This window comes from Alligator mississippiensis, chromosome 1 (genome assembly GCF_030867095.1).
Source record: "Alligator mississippiensis isolate rAllMis1 chromosome 1, rAllMis1, whole genome shotgun sequence".
Lineage (NCBI taxonomy): Eukaryota > Metazoa > Chordata > Crocodylia > Alligatoridae > Alligator > Alligator mississippiensis.
Genome location: NC_081824.1, coordinates 31,721,635 through 31,738,374, shown reverse-complemented (window position 1 = coordinate 31,738,374; position 16,740 = coordinate 31,721,635). Strand labels below are relative to the sequence as shown.

The 16,740-nt window shown below is 43.6% G+C and overlaps 1 protein-coding gene and 1 long non-coding RNA gene across 3 annotated transcripts in view; one reads left to right on the top strand and one right to left on the bottom strand.

Moving 5' to 3' along the window:
* MBOAT2 (membrane bound O-acyltransferase domain containing 2) overlaps window positions 1-16,740 on the bottom strand; it is a 229,023-nt gene that overhangs the window by 148,450 nt on the left and 63,833 nt on the right. The window lies entirely within an intron of this gene.
* On the top strand, window positions 11,388-14,156 carry LOC109284387 (uncharacterized). Its single transcript, XR_002091831.2, has 3 exons — window positions 11,388-11,502; window positions 13,856-13,936; window positions 14,080-14,156. It is a non-coding gene; the product is annotated as an uncharacterized LOC109284387 (long non-coding RNA).

Genomic DNA, 16,740 nt, shown 5'->3' with positions numbered 1-16,740 from the left:
TGATAAAAATCCATCTATCTACTTAAACTTAGACTACAGTAAATCAGTGGTAAATGTCAACCGAGTCATTTATTTTAGCCACAGAAATATGGTGAATCTGAACTATATCAATTTTACAAGCATGATAAAAAGTGATACCGATAGCAAGCTGTTATAAAAGTGGTACATGCATTTAACCTAATGTACCTAGTCTAATCATAATCTACAAAGGAGAGCTAAGGGAATTAAGCAAAGAAGTGGCTGAACTCAAAAAAGGTATTTGAGATTCGGCTAGTCTCAAAATAAATTTCTAGGTATTACTAGGAAACCAATGAAGAACTATTTACTTGAACAACTGCTTTAAATTTTTCAGTTTAAACTAACCATGTTTATAAACAGTTATTCTGTATGAGCCAGGCCTTTAGAGTATGGAGAACCACTACCTGCTGCTAGGCAGCACCTCTGTTCATATTACTAAAAGTAAGTAGAGAGTCTGGTAGAGCTATATCATGCAAAAGATAACAAACCTGTCAGAAGTCAAAGGCATAATACCCACAGATAAATCCAGCAGCAACTAAGAATTATTTATAGAGACCATAAGATTGATGACAAGAAAGCAAGAAGTGAACCAGATTAATATTAGGGACAGGTTGATGGACTGCAAGTTCCTCAACTTTCTTATGCTTTTAGAAGAGAAACTTTAGGAATATTCAAAAAAATAGTATTTCTACAAGGGCAGGAAGAAAAAGAGAAAGGCTAGAGGTCACATAATAAGGCCATAATATTACTGTATACGTACAAATATCTGATGTGTGTACCCCCCCCCCCCCCCCGGCCTTTTTTTTTTTTTTTCCCCCCCAGTGGTGCATGAACGAGGGGCTGATGCTGAATATAGAAGGGCATTCTGTGGAGGTACTTGCTGGAAAAGTACAAAGGTTTAAAAGAAAGGACACAGTCTCATTAACTCTATCTTGTCTAAAGGTACTGAGGAGAGCAGTATTTCAGAGAAATGCTGAAGCCAAAGGCAATGTTTCAAGCCAGAGGTTGTTGGAGGATTTTTCAATGCTTTCACGTGATTCATGGCAATTACTGGAAATACTTTTTCCCCCACTTATTTTCTAAGAACACATACAAAATGTATAAAATTGACAAAAATTCCTCATTGGTTGGTAATCCAGATCACTCCAGTTTTTTGGAACTGTCCTTGCACAAACAGTTTTCTATAGGCTGCCAATAAGCCACTGATAAACAAAGAATAAAGCGAAGAAACTGCAGCTGACCCTCACTTACCTTTAGTCCATTTATATGAACAGTCAAGTTATATCAATTCCCAAACTACCTAGTGGAAATGCAAAAAGGCAAATGCATGTCTGCATATTCATGGTTAATGTCTTTTTTGTAATAATTTTTGCAATTATATTATAATGTTTCTCAACTGTTGTGTCTAGTTTTTCCTATGTGTTCCTTTTTCTTTTGGGGATTATTTTATATTACAGCGGTCTTACATAACTGAACATTTCATGCACCTGAAGAGGAGACAGCTCTGCAAGCTAGTCTTCAGGTAAGCAACTGTAGGGAAAATCTTTAAAAAAACCCAAACCAAACCAAAAAAAGGAGTAAATCATGCAGGCAGAAGCATCAAGCCTGAGAAGAATAGAGGTATGTAATATAATAAAAGGTTTAGTCTGTCTGTAACACTTTTGCCCAACTGTGCATGCACCGACTGGCTGTGTGGCCAGGCAACCGGGGCTGGGCCAGCCGAGTTAGAACAGGAGCCCCTCCGCCAGTGCCATCTCCTCCTGCAGCCTCTGGTGTGGCTGCTCCCTTCGCCCCATCTCCATACATGGCAAAGAAAAAAATAAAGTGGCACGAGCACTTTACAAGTGGTGGGGCCAGCTGAGGAAAGGCAGGAGCCCCTCCATCAGCCTGATCTCCTCCTGCAGCCTCCGGTGCAGCGGGCTCCCTCCACCACACCTCTACAGAGAAAAAAAAAAAAAAATTGGGTAGAGCACTTTAAAAGTGACAGGGCCAGCTGAGGAAGTAGGAACCCCTCGGTCATAGCGGGGTCAGACCCAAAGTGGGGGGGGGGGGGGCACGGGGATGGACACAGGGCTCCATCCTCACCAGTCCCCCTTCCCCCGTCATTCTTGACAGGCAATTTGCTAGTTCTGGAATATTTTTCTTTTAAACACATCCACCCCGAATTATGATGCATAATGCAGGAATGGCTTGGTTAAGTCCTCTGGACTGTTAGAAAAAGACCAAGTCATCAGAATGACCATTTCTGGTTCATAAATATATTACACTGACTAGCAATTAGATTAATATGCCACTTCAGGCAAAATATTAAATGAAAAAGGGAAAACCACACCCTAAACAAAAAGTTAAAATATGATTTATTTCCTCATATAGATGAGCAAGGAGTTCCCCAAAATAACCCTACTTTTTATTGAACCTAAATGTTGCACTGTACTATCCAATCCTTACAGCTGCCATTTTGCTCCCTTCAATTACTCAAAATATGCTAGAAACAACTGAATTAGCATAAATTACTCATTTAGACCAAATATTTAGAGGTATGGAGACTGAATATTTAATACTACCACATATAGACATGCACTTCGAAAAGTAAAGGAAATTAAGTAATTCCCAATATTGCTTCTTATGCCATTGGGTAGAGATACGAGTCTACAGTATCTTGAGAGGAAGAGGGAGGAAAAAAAAAAGTCTTAGGTTTGTTAAATGTTTTTAATTTAAAAAGTAGCCAACAGACCAGCTGGAGTGATGGCATATAGACAAGAAACTGAACAATTAGAGTGAGGTTCAAAGCACTTTAGGGCTATGCAGTTTAAGAAAGTGTATCTATTTTAAACAAAGAAACCAAAAAAAAAAAAATATCCTAAATCACCTGTCTGACAATTGTGTAGTACCAATTGTTACAGGTAATATCTATGTGTATGTGAGTGATTAGCCACGCCTTAAAAAATAAAAAGTTATCATCTCTTTTATGGGCTGGGTAACCTCTCTTATTTCTCTCCTGCCATGACTGATGGGGGGAAAAAAAGGTACAAAGATAAACACAATCCTGAGCAACAAGGTTGGTATCATATCTGCAGTTCATAGATGGTTAGGGGCTGGAAGGGACCTTGCAGATCATCTAGTCCAGCCCCTCCTGCTCTAGACAGGAAGACAACTGGGGTTAGGTGACCCCAGCGAGGTGACTATATTCTGTTCCTGAAAACCTCCAGGGTAGGTGACTGCACCATCTCTGGAGAGAGTTTATTTCACAGTCTGGACACCCTGACTGTGTAGGAGTTTTTCCTGGTATTAAGCCTGAAGTGGCCTTCCAGGAGTTTGTACCCATTGGTCCTGGTCTTCCCGGGGCTGCCCTAGTGAACAGTTATTCGTCAAGCTCCTGATGCACTCCTCTGATATAGTGGTAAGCCGCTACCAAGTCCCTTCTCAACCTTCTCTTCTTTAGGCTAAAGAGGCCCAGGTCCCTCAGCCTTTCCTCGTATGGCTTGCCTTGCAAGTCCCTGGTCATACGGATGGCTCTTTTCTGGATCCCCTTCAAGGTTTTCCATGTCCTTATTGAAGTGTGGCGCCCAGAACTGGATGCAGTACTCCAGCTGCAGTCTCATCAATGCCGAGTACAGCAGGAGTATCACTTCCTTAGATTTACATGAGATGCATCAGCTGATGCATGCCAGCATGTTGTTTACTCTGCTGACTACTGCCTTGCACTGAAAGCTCATATTCATACGATGATCAATCATTACCCCTAGGTCCCTTTCGGCCGTGGCACAAGTCAAGCTGCGACCACCAAGCCTGTATGTATATTGAGGGTTGTTTGCCCCCAGATGGAGCACCTTATACTTGGAAGTGTTAAACTTCATCTGGTTCTGGTTTGCCCAACTCAAGCCTGTCCAGGTCTGCCTGTATCTGCAACCTGTCTTCTGATGTGACCACACTGCCCTATAACTTGGTGTCGTCCGCAAACTTGGCCAGCAAGCTTTTCACTCCCCCATCCAAATCATTGATAAAGATGTTGAAAAGCACCGGTCCAAGCATGGACCCCTGAGGGATACCACTGGCCACTTTACGCCAGGATGACATAGATCCATTCACAAGAATGCTCTGGGTCCTGCCTTGTAGCCAGTTTCCCACCCACTGAACTGTCGAGCAGCTGAGCCCACAATCTTCTAAACAACTGACTCCTATTCACAGGGTCCACTATCCCCATGCCCTGACTTTACCACACTTGATGTTACAGCTTCATATTTACTACATCTCCCCTAGGGAATTAACACCCTTGAAGTACTTTGTTCTGTCTCTTGCTCGGAACACTCTCACTCCTGGTCACTTGCCACATTCTTACCCACAGATGCCAAGCAGACCGTCACTCCTGTCCTTATCTAGCAGTATCTGAACATGAGGGATCACCTCTCCTAGCTCATCTCCCCACTCGGTTTTGTATCTTTCTTTTTCTAGCTTCCCACCTGAACGGACCCAAAGTCCACTGGAGTCACTGACAGGGCTGTCTCCACTGCCTCGTCTCTCTGGCTTCGTAGGTAAGTCTGTCTTTAGGACTCTTCTTCCAGTCCCCTCTCAGCCATATGCCATCTCCCTCCTGTGTTCCCATGGATCTTGTTGGCATTTTTCTTCTCTTTTCAGGAACCGACTAAACATCCGGTTCCCCTTTAATTCTCCCTGTCTATCTACTGCGTCCCCCACAGCAGCCCCTTTCACACTGCTCTCTCCACCCCTGCAGCTCCTTGTTTTTGTTTTCATCTGGGTCCCTCTCCTCTATGTCCCGCTCTAGGTTCTCCCAGGCGCGTTGCCAAGGCAAGTTCCTTTTCTCCCTTCACTCCTTCAGAGCTCCATGACGGGGCAAGCTTGCTGCCCTGTCACAGTGTACTTTCACCAGAAGTTACAGAAAAATATACTGTCAATTTGACTGCAATGAGTCATTGTTTCCCCTGTTTGTGCAGGACACTGACAAAGCAACAAAGTGGGGGGCAAAAGTTTAAAATGGGAAGTTAACTGCAAATACACAAATCCTGACAATGGCACTCAGGAGTAGGCACACTTGCCAACCCTATTCTTGACTCTCTTTAAAATTCGATTTCAGGTTGATTGTATCATTTTAAAATGCCATATATAACGGGGAGGTCTTGTTCAATTAGTGGGCTGGCCTAAGATGTCACTGTAAAGCAAACAAGTCTGTTGGCAATGGTCTGTTATAAATCCCCTTAGTCCTTTCACGAATTCTTCATCTGAAACCCTTTACTGTTATTACTTAGATGCCTCCCCAAAGGAAAAGAAAACTGTTGTTTGCTGCACATGTTGCCTTCCCTTCATGGAATGCCTCCCGAATCATTAATCTCCAGTAATTAACTGCATATAGACAGGTTCAGTTGCTTTACTCTGCAACAGCGCTAACAGTTTTACCTCTGCTATTCAATAGCTCAAAAGATTCTCTATATTGATCTTTGTGAAACTAACTGGCTGAGATCTCACATCTCTGGAAGTATTATCAATCCTGCTGGCTTTGCTATTTGAAGTCCATGGTATGAACCACTTCCCCTCCTTCCACTGGGTGCATGTCTAACTCCACTGTTATAAGTTTTAGCTAAATCAAATATGTGATGTGGTTATTTTATGTTTATTGGGTGTGTGAGCATGGAAAAGGCTGAAAAAAATTCCTCTTTCCTACAACTGTTAACATTTTAGTCTTTTGTCCCTCCCCCATCACAGGTTCCTGTGATGTCTCAAACTCACACGAACAGGATTACTACCTTCCTATGTCCACAGCCTGATCGACTACCTGCCCATGGCTTTCATTGTCACACAAAGTGACTCAGCTATTTAAGGGACTTGCAGAGAAGCAGCAGGCTGCTCAGCTTTGTATACCCCTGACTAATGACATTAAGCCAAAATTTAGAAGTTGTCATCTGATAGTTGGCCTTGACACACTGAATCATGACTCCAAACCAGTCTTTCATCTGATATTTTGCCCTGACCCACCCTAAACATATGCTTGCTCAGCTCTGGCTTTAAAATCACAGAGTACCTGTGGAGGAAATACTGTGGCCAGGCTAATGATCTCCAGTACAACTGACTCTCTCCCCTTCAGTTCTGCCATCTTCCTAGTTAACACTATTTCAATTTAAGTAAATTCTATGACCACACAATCCCACCTCCTCCCACCTCATTAATGCAATTAACTTCTTCACCCAACCTTTCTCTCTCTCTCTCTCTCTCTCTCTACAGAGGATCTCAACTAGTTTTTCAAAGAGAAAAAGCATGCCAAAAAAAACTCATTACACAGACTGCAGTTAATCCTTGAAGTACATCTACTGCAATTGCATTCGAAACCTCTTCCAGTCTGACTGACATCTACTTCTTGAATAGAGATCACTCTTCCCAAGATCTATAGTAAGGTGTACAAGGACAATGCTCAGCCTCCGTAGTCCATCCTTGACCAGTCAGTTGCCTTCAACAGTCCAGTGTTCTTTTCGAAACACCATCCTCTCTCTTGGTTTCTGCAACTTTGCTTTCCTGGTTCTGAGTCACCTCTATAACAGTTCCTTTACTGTGTCCTTTGGAGGATCCCCCTCCTTACTCCCTCCAGCTTTCTGTGAGAGAGTTCTACATAGCTCCTTTCTTGGTTTCCTTTTCTTCTTTGTCATATCTATGGGTAATCTCCACAAAAAAAAATAAAAAAAAAAAATCACCATCTCTACTTTACAACCATCTCCTATCCAAACTGTTCAATTTCTTTATTAGAGACTTGGACGAGGGGGTGAAAAGCACCCTGTTTAAATTCGCAGACGACACCAAGATTTGAGGTGAGGTGGGTATGCTAGGAGAAAGGGACATGATACAGCTGGACCTGGACAAGTTACAGGGGTGGGCAAATGAGAACAGGATGGGATTCAATACTGACAAGTGCAAGGTGCTGGACTTGGGCACTAAGAACCAGCAGCATACCTATAGGCTGGGGAACTCTCTTCTCGAAAGCACAGCGGCAAAAAGATCTGGAGTCATTATCGATTCTAAGATGAATATGGGCCGCCAGTGTGAGGACACGGTCAGTAAGGCTAACCGCACCTTGTCATGAATCCATAGATGCATCACAAGCAAGTCCAAGGAGGTGATCCTCCCCATCTATGCGACACTGGTCAGGCTGCAGTTGGAGTACTGTATCCAGTTCTGGGCACCACACTTCTGGAGTGATGCAGACAGCACTGAGAGGGTCCAAAGGAGGGCCACTCACATGATCCGGGGACAGCAGGGCAGGCCCTACAAGGGGAGGCTACGGGACCTGAACCTATTCAGCCTTCACAAGAGAAGGCTGAGGGGACCTCTATAAAACTCTATAAAAAGGGGGACCAGCGGGGAATGGGAGAGACCTTGTTCCCCCAAGCGCCTCCCAGAGTAACAAGGAATAATGGCCATAAAATTGTTAGAGGGTAGGTTCAGACTAGACATTAGAAGGCACTACTTCACAGTCAGGGCGGCTAGGATCTGGAACCAACTTCCAAGGGAAGTAGTGCTGGCTCCTATCTTGGGGGTTGTAAGAGGAGGCTTGACGATTACCTAGCTGGGGTCATTTGAGCCCAGTTTTCTCTCCTGCCCAGGGCAGGGGGTCAGACTAGAACATCTGCAAGGTCCCTTTCGACCCTACATCTATGAAACTAAAGCTCTTAGCCTGTATTTAAGATCTCTATGGGCAACTATACACAAGTGCAGAGACTACTCCAACATACTGGAATTCCAGTGTGTTAGAGCAGACTTGATCAATCGAATCTGCTGGGGTCTGGCAACTGCCATGCTCCTGCAGCCTCATGTATCAGTGTCCCTGCACTTATAAATGGTGGCTGGGGTATTTGAACTAAAGCTCATCAAATTAGTTTAATCCACCCCAAAACTGCCACCTGTGTAAAAAAAGTACTATCCTTCCCTCAGGAACATTACTTGTGTCTTCTTCTACTTGTCCCTCCCTCCAAAGCCACACATAAAGCCTTGCGGATTCATTCTGCATAACACGTACTTGCAAAGTGAAAGCTATTCCCTCATGTCTAGATTACTGCAACATCTTTCGCCTGCTTTGACAACAGTGGCCTGCCCTAATCACGCATTCGAAGTGTTGCTGCAAAGATAATGTTTTTAGCTTGCCCCTTTGCCCAAAACTCCCCCACTCTCTACAGCCCTCCACTGGCTTCATCTTCTCTTTTACACTCCCTACCAGTCTTCACTTAAGGCTTTTAATGGGACTATCATTTTTTATCTGCTGACTGGCCCATGATAACAGCCTCAGTCACCCTTTAAGAGCTTCAAACAAGCACCTTAATGCTTTCTCCTTGCTGCTGCCCACACTTGAAGAGCCCCTATTTCCCTGTTATTCCTCCCCAGATCACTCAGGCTCACCTCGATCTCCTTAATATGCTCCTTTGCCATGATGCCTACAGAAAGTGTGCCAGCAATTCAGCTACTCTTGTGCCAAGTGGATAATTCTGCTGATTCATTTAGTTTTATTACTTACTTGTACTTCCCTGCCTATTTGTATCCATGTTGTCTTGTCCTAGCTGATAAGATCCAAGCACAATAAGATCATGTTTCATGTTCTAGCCCTACTTCTCTACTACTCTATGATTGGGGCTCTTCGGGATGCTAACAATACGAACTATAACAACTCTCCTCCTAATTGAAAAGTAGTTGTCCCACTTTACTATCCCAAAACCTCATGTCCATTTAATGGAATCAAATGAAAAATAACTCTCAATAATTCTATTTAGCAAACATTCACAATTAATATTATTAGTATGCTAATATATTGTTATTTTATAATATATGCAATGCCATGACAGTCAGGAACTTGCACTAAATTGAAATATCAACTTGAACTAAGCTATGAAGGGGCCCTCCTAAAAGCTTTTACTGCCAACTACAAAATTGTTAGCAATTATGTTGTCAAGAATAAGATAAATTAATTCAAGGCAGATTTAATGATTCACAGATTTTAAGGCCACAAGAAAATACTAATATCATTTAGTCTGGTTTCCTGTATACACAGGCTACATCAATTTTCCCCTGAAGCTGTATCGAAAGCATCTTTTTTTTTTTTTAAATCCGATTTTGTTTTTAAAAATACACAGAAAAGACACCACGAGCTCTGCCAAACTACTCTGCCTCCTCCGTGCTTGGAAACTGTATTTTATCTCAAAGCCAAAATTTGTCCAACTTCAACTTCCAGCCACGGAGCCTTTTTAAACCTTATCTGCAAGACTGGCAAGTAATTCACTATCAGATCTCTTCTTCTATACGAATAGCTGAACATGTCTCAATTTTCCCCATTGATAACCTGAAGAATTTGAGCTTTAAAATCTGAAAGGATTGTTTACTAACCCCTGCATTATTTTTATGCCAGTCCTTTGACCTTTTTCCAGTATTTGCATATCCTTTTTTTTTTTTTTTTTTTTTTTAAAGTGTGAACAACAGAACAGGATAGAGCCTTGCCATCCTGTGTCTGAATGCAAGACCACTTCCAGTTGATGTTCCCTTTTTATACCTGCATTGTATGTAGACATGTAAAAGGTTAACTGTTTAAATGATAAATATATTTATACAGTGCTAGTAATGCATTACCAGTTAACATTTAGCACAGGGCGCAACCTGGCAGGAAAGGGAAGCAGCACCAGCACAGTGCCTCAGGAAAAGGCAGGCAGCAGGGCAGTCGAGAGGGAGGGAGGGAGGGAGGGAGGGAGGGAGGGAGGGAGGAGGAGGAGAGGGGAAAGGGCAAGCGCGAGGGCAAAGGGAAACTAGTACCCATAGTCCATGAAGTTAAAGAGGAAAACAGCAGGCAGCCTAATGGCTTGTCAATTAAGCTTGTTCACAGGTGCCCAAAAGCCAGCTTAAGAGAGATAACTAGGTACTTAAAAAGTTTAAACCTGTCCCCAACCCACACTGCCTGCTCCCTCCCTCCCACAGTGCCAGTGGACCCCAGCAGACTGGGGAAGATCAATGCCCCCCACGGTGATGGAGGGGGCAGGGGCAGGTGATGGAACGGGTAGGGGCAGGCACTGCCCAGGCGGGGCGGGGGGGGGGGGTGGATTTTGGGAGCTGGAGCCCCGATTCATTGGGGGGGGGGGGGGGAGGAAGCAACTCCAGCCACTGCTTGTACCCCAGGAGGGCATGGGGATCTGTGCAGGGTGGGCTACAGCCAGGGCTGCACAGGGCTATTCTCGGCAGGGGCTGGGCTGGGAGTGGGCACCGGTGGCACTGGGAGGATGCTGCATCCACCCCAAATTTCGCTGCAGCTCTGCTCCCAATGCCACTGCCACCAACTGCCTGTTACCTCTCAGCTCCATGTTCTTGGGAAGCATGTTCGTGTTCCCCCTCCCCACCTCTACCTGAGCAAGGACTGATTACGAAAGACAATGAAGATGCAATGGGAGACGCACCTAAAGCCCTCCAAACAAGGATGAGAAGAGTGAAACAACTCCCCTAGGTCTCATTTGCATCCGAGATGGAACCAGATGACAAATCATTTACATGGGAGATGGGACAGAAAGCACCTTCATTAGCATTCAGGATGGAGAACAAAAAGGCCGAAGCAAAGACCGCAGTTAATTCTGGGATCAGAGAAGCAGGGGAGCGCTGCATGATGGGGAATCTGTGCTCCAAATGCTAATCAACCCACATTTACACACACCCAGCTCAGCATTTATCAGACCAATTCTAGTCTGGATTTACAAAGGACTTTTCCCCACCCGGAATAGACATTTCAGGCCGTACATTCCCCGGTCCCACTATGGGAGGCTTATTTAAACTTGATTGACTAGAACTCAGTTGCCAGGTTAGGGAACGCGGAGGTAAGGAACCAAGTCAGAGGGAATATGGGCAACATTTGAACAATGGTAAAAGGTTCATCACAGCATCCAGACCGTTGGAGTCCTGACCACAAATGCTGTCATACTTTTCACGAGATGACTGGTGGAAGTCCTCCCCACAAAGTTTATGAATGCTCCAAGTAATCCCCTTAAGTCTGTTAAAAGACTACAGTAAGATCTGGAAAAGTCATGCTAAGCTGAGGCTTATTCACAACAGGTAAAAATATAAAACCCTGACAGGACAAGCTATCTGAGAAGAAACAATGAGGTATCCCATCCAGTATATCTCCTATCCATAAGAATTTCAAGCTGGCTCCTAAGTGTCTGGTTACTCCTTAACCTTTTGTTTTTCCTGGTTGTTAATCAGTTACTTGATATTCCAAACCAGATAACCCCTTGTCAATAGAAAAAACAATTATTTACACAATTAAAAGAATGCTTTGAAGAAGCTAAACTGAAGGTATAAAAAAAAGCTGTAAAAGCAGCAAACAAGTGTGCTTCAAGAGAGAAATCTCTCCAACACCATCCGCTATTGTTCTCGAGAAGCTGGAAGAAACAGATAGTCTCCCTTCAAGGATTGTGCTAAGCACTTTACTTGTCAGCATTGGAACCCGAGTGCCTTGGACTGGTGAGACCTCAGATCTCACTCTCTCTCTTTCTCTTCTCTCTAGGCATAGAGAGAAGGTTCTCTTTGAACCTGAATTGCATTAATTAAGCTTGAGCTAAGTTTCCCCAAATATTTAGTGAAACCAGGGTAGTACTGTAATTGTTTGTATTTGTTTTCCTTTGCATGTCTATTACTACTAGCACCATTATACATTTCATATACTTTGACTCTAAAAGTTATTTATTGCTAACTGGTAGTAACCAAGTGTATTTTTCCGTTGATTTGCACCCCCATGCCCTTTTCCTCCCCTTCCACCACACAAGATTTACCATCTGGAGGCAGCTGTATCAGAAATTGGATCAGTATCGGCCAATATGCCTCCTTAAATATCGGCTATCGGTATTGGCCCCAAAAATCTCTATCGGTGCACCCCTAAATTAAAGGAGGTTAACATGGCTAATTTTTTAAACAATACTTACATCCCTAATTGTATGCTTGAATAAGATGTGTCCAGAAGTGCTAATCTATGATGACTTTCATAAAGATGCTTTATGTTACGGGTGCACCGATAAAGATTTTTTGGCCAATACCAATGGCAAATTATTAACCAGCCATATTGGCTGGTACTGATCTGATAGCTGACATGCAGCCCAGCAGCTTGGAAAGCAGCATGCAGCAGGTAACTCTGTGGAGGGTGTTGCAGAAGGGGCATGGGGGGGGCACAGAACGGAGCCATGGGGGCAGCTTGCCCAAGGGCTGCAGGGAGGCAGCTCTCCACTGCTGCACACACTCCCAGGGGGGCAGAGGGAGCATGTGCACCCCAGATTTGTGCATGGGGCAAAGGTGGGTTGCGCTAGCCTCTTCCTGGCAGGGGGGCTGGGCCACAGCTGTGCTCGGGGCTGGCAGGGGCAAAGCGGGTGGTAAAGGTGCTAGAAGGGGTGGAGACGGTGGGGAGAGGGTTATGGAGAATTTTGGAGTGGCCATAGCTCAACCCATAGCAACCTCTCCCAGCATCACCACCACCTGCCCCGCCCCAGCCCTGAGCACAGGCCCCCCAACCATAAAGAGGCTGGTGCAGCTCCTGGCCCCAACCTCACAGCCCACCTTCACCCTGCACAGAAATCCAAGGGCACATGCACACAGTGGTGGGGATTTGCGCCCCCACCCCAGACGAGCTACCCGCAGCTCTGTCCCACACCCCACCCCAGCTGAGCAGTACTTCCTCCACTCCCGCCCCCTCACTGTGGGGGCCTTGATCTGCCCCCCCTCACATCCCTTCCCTGCCCCACGCCCCTTCCCCCCAGACTTACCAGCTGGACACTGCTCTCCAAGCTGCCAGGCTGCATTCCTGGCTGCGAGCATGCACGCAGCAATTACTGGTGACATTATCAGGTGTACTAACCAAAAAAAGCCAATTGCCGATAATGTCAATTTTCCTTTTATTGGTGCCAAACCAATGTGGACCAATATATCAGTGCACCTCTACTTTATATAGTTAAGTTTAATCTCGTTTTACACCGATGCTTTTATGCTTTTCTGTATTTTCTGAAACAGCTGATTCTCCTATCTACTAAATATGTAGATACATTTACTAAATATGGCACTTATTTTTGCCAGTCAGGAGAACACACTTATCTATACATTTAAGGTGCATGTCAAACACGGTCCACAGGAGCCTTATGATCCTTCCCGGTGGTTGCTGGACTGACCCTGCCCCACGTGCTACATGTGACGTGTGTGCTTTACCAGTGGTTCTCAACCTTTTTTGTACCAAGACCCATTTGTAAACATCGATGGCCAGTCCCAACCCAGTGCCCCTCCCTCCTGAGCCGCTGCCCCCAGGCCCCAGCCTCCAGTGTGTGGGGGAGGGGGTGGGTGTGTGGGGCAGAGCAGGGCCCCAACCAGCCCCATGCAGGCTGGACGGGAAAAGCCACAGTTTCTTATGTTTTTCTTCTTTAAAAGAGAATCCATTTTTAAAGTTTGTTGATCTACTTTTAAAGTTGGTTTGTGACCATTTCATATATTCTGTGACCCCTTCTGGGTCTTAGGGTTGAGAGAAATGCTGGGCTGGGCCCAGTGCTGCACATGTATCGAAAGAAGTCAGTCTGGAGCATGACCTGAATGCAGCACCCCACCAGATGGGCCCTAGGTGCTGGCTTTGGACTGATCCAATTTGAGCAATTATGAAATTTAACTTCCAGAACCTAAATGACTGTATTTTTATGCTTTGTACCATGTTAGCAAACATTGAGCAAGTTGGGGGGAGGCTGGGGGGGGGGGGGGAGGATTGTTTGTTTTTTTTAAACCAGATGGGGAGTTTTTATTTACTAAATAGAAAGCAAAACTTGAAGCACTATTTGTACCCATTTAATAGGATTCCAATTTCAATCCAAATGGAGGACAACAGATCCTTTAAATCACCATGGGCCAACCTTTTTGCCAGGTGTGCCTCAAGGTAAGCACCACACCCCAAGTGGCACTCTGATCTTCAACCCAATCAACTGCTCTGCTCCTTACTCCCTCCCTAATCTGCCACATGCCTTACACAGAGGCTGCCTGTGCTACTTGTTGGCTACCCCCGTTATAAATGTATTACAGGAAAGTAGCGCTGAAAGGAACCTAATCCATCCCCTGCTCAAGACAAGATCATCCCTCACGAAACCATCCCAGGCAAGTGTCTGTCCGACCTGCCCTTTGAAACTTCCAAGGATTGAGATTCCGAGGGCTTTCTAGGTAGCCTGTTCCAATACTTAGCCATCCTCATAGTCAGAAAGTTTATCCTCATCTCCAACCTACATGTCCTCTGCTACAGTTTGAAGAAAACACTACCCCTAGTTCTGTCCCCTACAGCCATCCAGAGAAGCCCATCTTTGTCCTCTCTATAAAAAAAAATCATGCTTCACATATCTGAAGACTTATCAAATACTCCTTCAGTCTTCTCTTCCCCTAGGAATATCCTAGCTCTTTCAACCTTTCCTCACAAATCTTGCTTCCCAGGCCTCAAATCATTTGTATTGCTCTCCACTGGACATTTTCCAAGCTGTCCACATCTTCCTTGAAATTTGGGGCCCAACATGGGATATAAGACTCCAGGTGAGGCCTCATTAGTACCAAATACAGCAAAAGAATCACTTCCCTTGATTTGCAAATGACATTCCTTTTAGTACAGTCTAGTATGCTGTTGACCTTCTATGGCAGTAATAGCACACTGTTGGCTTATGCTCAGCTGATGGTCTACTTGAATCCCCAGGCCCTCTTCTGCAGTACTGCAACCTAGCCCATCATTCCCCATTCTGTATTTGGGTATTCAATGACAATGTCCCAAGCGCAAGACTTTGTACTACTCCTTGTTGAATTTCATGTGGTTGATTGTAGACCACTTTTCCAGTCTAAGCAGGTCATCCTGAATCCTAGGCCTACCCTCCAGAGTCTGCAAATCGACCCTACTTGGCATCATACATTTGCTAATTGTGCACTCAATCCCATCACCCAAATATTAATTTCCTCCTCCAATAGTAAACAATAACAGACCTAGAACGAACCCCTCAGAAACCCCCTGACTGATGTACTGGATACATAAAGAAAAATGTTTGATCCTATTTTGCATTTAAAACTGCTTATTCCCTATACTAATAAAATTGTACTGACTGTTTCTGGTCACCAAGACTTCAGACCTTTCAAAGCTGACCCTTTCCAACCTAGCTTTTACTTAAATATTGAAAAAGAGGAAAATAAGCTTTCCTACATTTTTCAACGTACCAATTGGTTTCTCAACTTTAAAGATCTAGTCGTTGAACTGAACTAACTGCATAAATCAGAGATCAAGAAACTGTTTTCTCTCTAAAAACCACCTGGTTTAGCATTTTAGCAGATTTTTGTTCCCATTACTTACCTAATAAATTGAAGAAGTTCACTGTTTTGACTTTTAAGGATTAACAACTAACTTTATTTACATCTGTTTGAATAAGGCACAAAACAATCATGTTTGCCATAATTTAAAAATACACTAAAATAATTTTAAAGAATTAATTTAAAATGTATTTCTAACAACAAAGTCGCATTTAATTTTTGCCCAAGCATTCTAAGCAGGTTTAAATAAATAAATAAATAAAATCCCCAATGAACCAGTTTGTTCAGGAAGACCTTCCTACCATACAGTTAACTTCAGTTAGTAGGGCTTTAGCTTTAGCCTCCAATTACTTTGTGAATTGATTATTTAATTAATGAATTATTCTATACTTTACCCAGTACTGAAGTTCAGTTAACGAATGTACAAATTCCTAGTTTACCCTTTTTACCAACTGATATCAGAATTGGACTGGCAGCCCTTTAATATTTTAAAGTTTCTCTAGGCCTTTAGGATGCATTAAAAATTAACATTAGAGGTTCATACCCTTCCACACTTAGTACCTTAAAGAAACCTGCATCTTATAAGGCATCACACTGCCTGTTGATTTGAAAGTGTTCAATTATGACACATGGCGTCTCACCATGATTCAGGATATGAGGGTAAGCTTCGTATTCCATCCTCACTATGATCTGGGGAAGGATAAGCACTCTCATTTCATTCCAAATACATTTCTGTTTTTCCTGTAACCCTGTTAATGATAAGGAAGAGTTTGAAGACCAGTCAGTAGCACCTGATAGGTGGTATATTAGATTTAGCTAACTGCAAGGGGAACAGAATCCTAAAGCAGGACATCTTTATAAAAGGGTCATTACCAATCTGCAAAATTCAATTACAAAAATTATATCAAGAGCATATATACCATCCAAGTGTAGAATGAAAATATTGCCTGTTCAATTTTATCTAAAGCCGCTAGCACGGGAGGAAAGGGTTACCGTTACAGTAAGAATAATAAACAGTTGAACAGAGATCAAAGAGTCCATTTGTTGTTTTCTTTTTAAGGAGCCATCATGTTGCAAAAGTCTGGAGGACAAAGAAATCTAGTTGCAAGAGGAAGAACAGAATCAGAATCAACACTGGTCCTTATGGCAGGCAGTAGGACTGCTCCAGGGCACCAAAATCCTGACCTGCAAATTGATCCAACTAATTTGTCAATCAAATGTTTAATAAAGTACCTCAATTATCTCACTAAATGAGCAAGTTTAAATAGATGAACAAGGTTTTTGCAATATTGTAGCTTTAGGCAATGACTTTTAGAATTTCTCTCCGTGTCCTTCTGTAAACTGGAGAACACTCCACCTTTTTTTTTTTTGCACAAGTTTTTTGACCCTGGGATTTCCCAGGGTCAACCC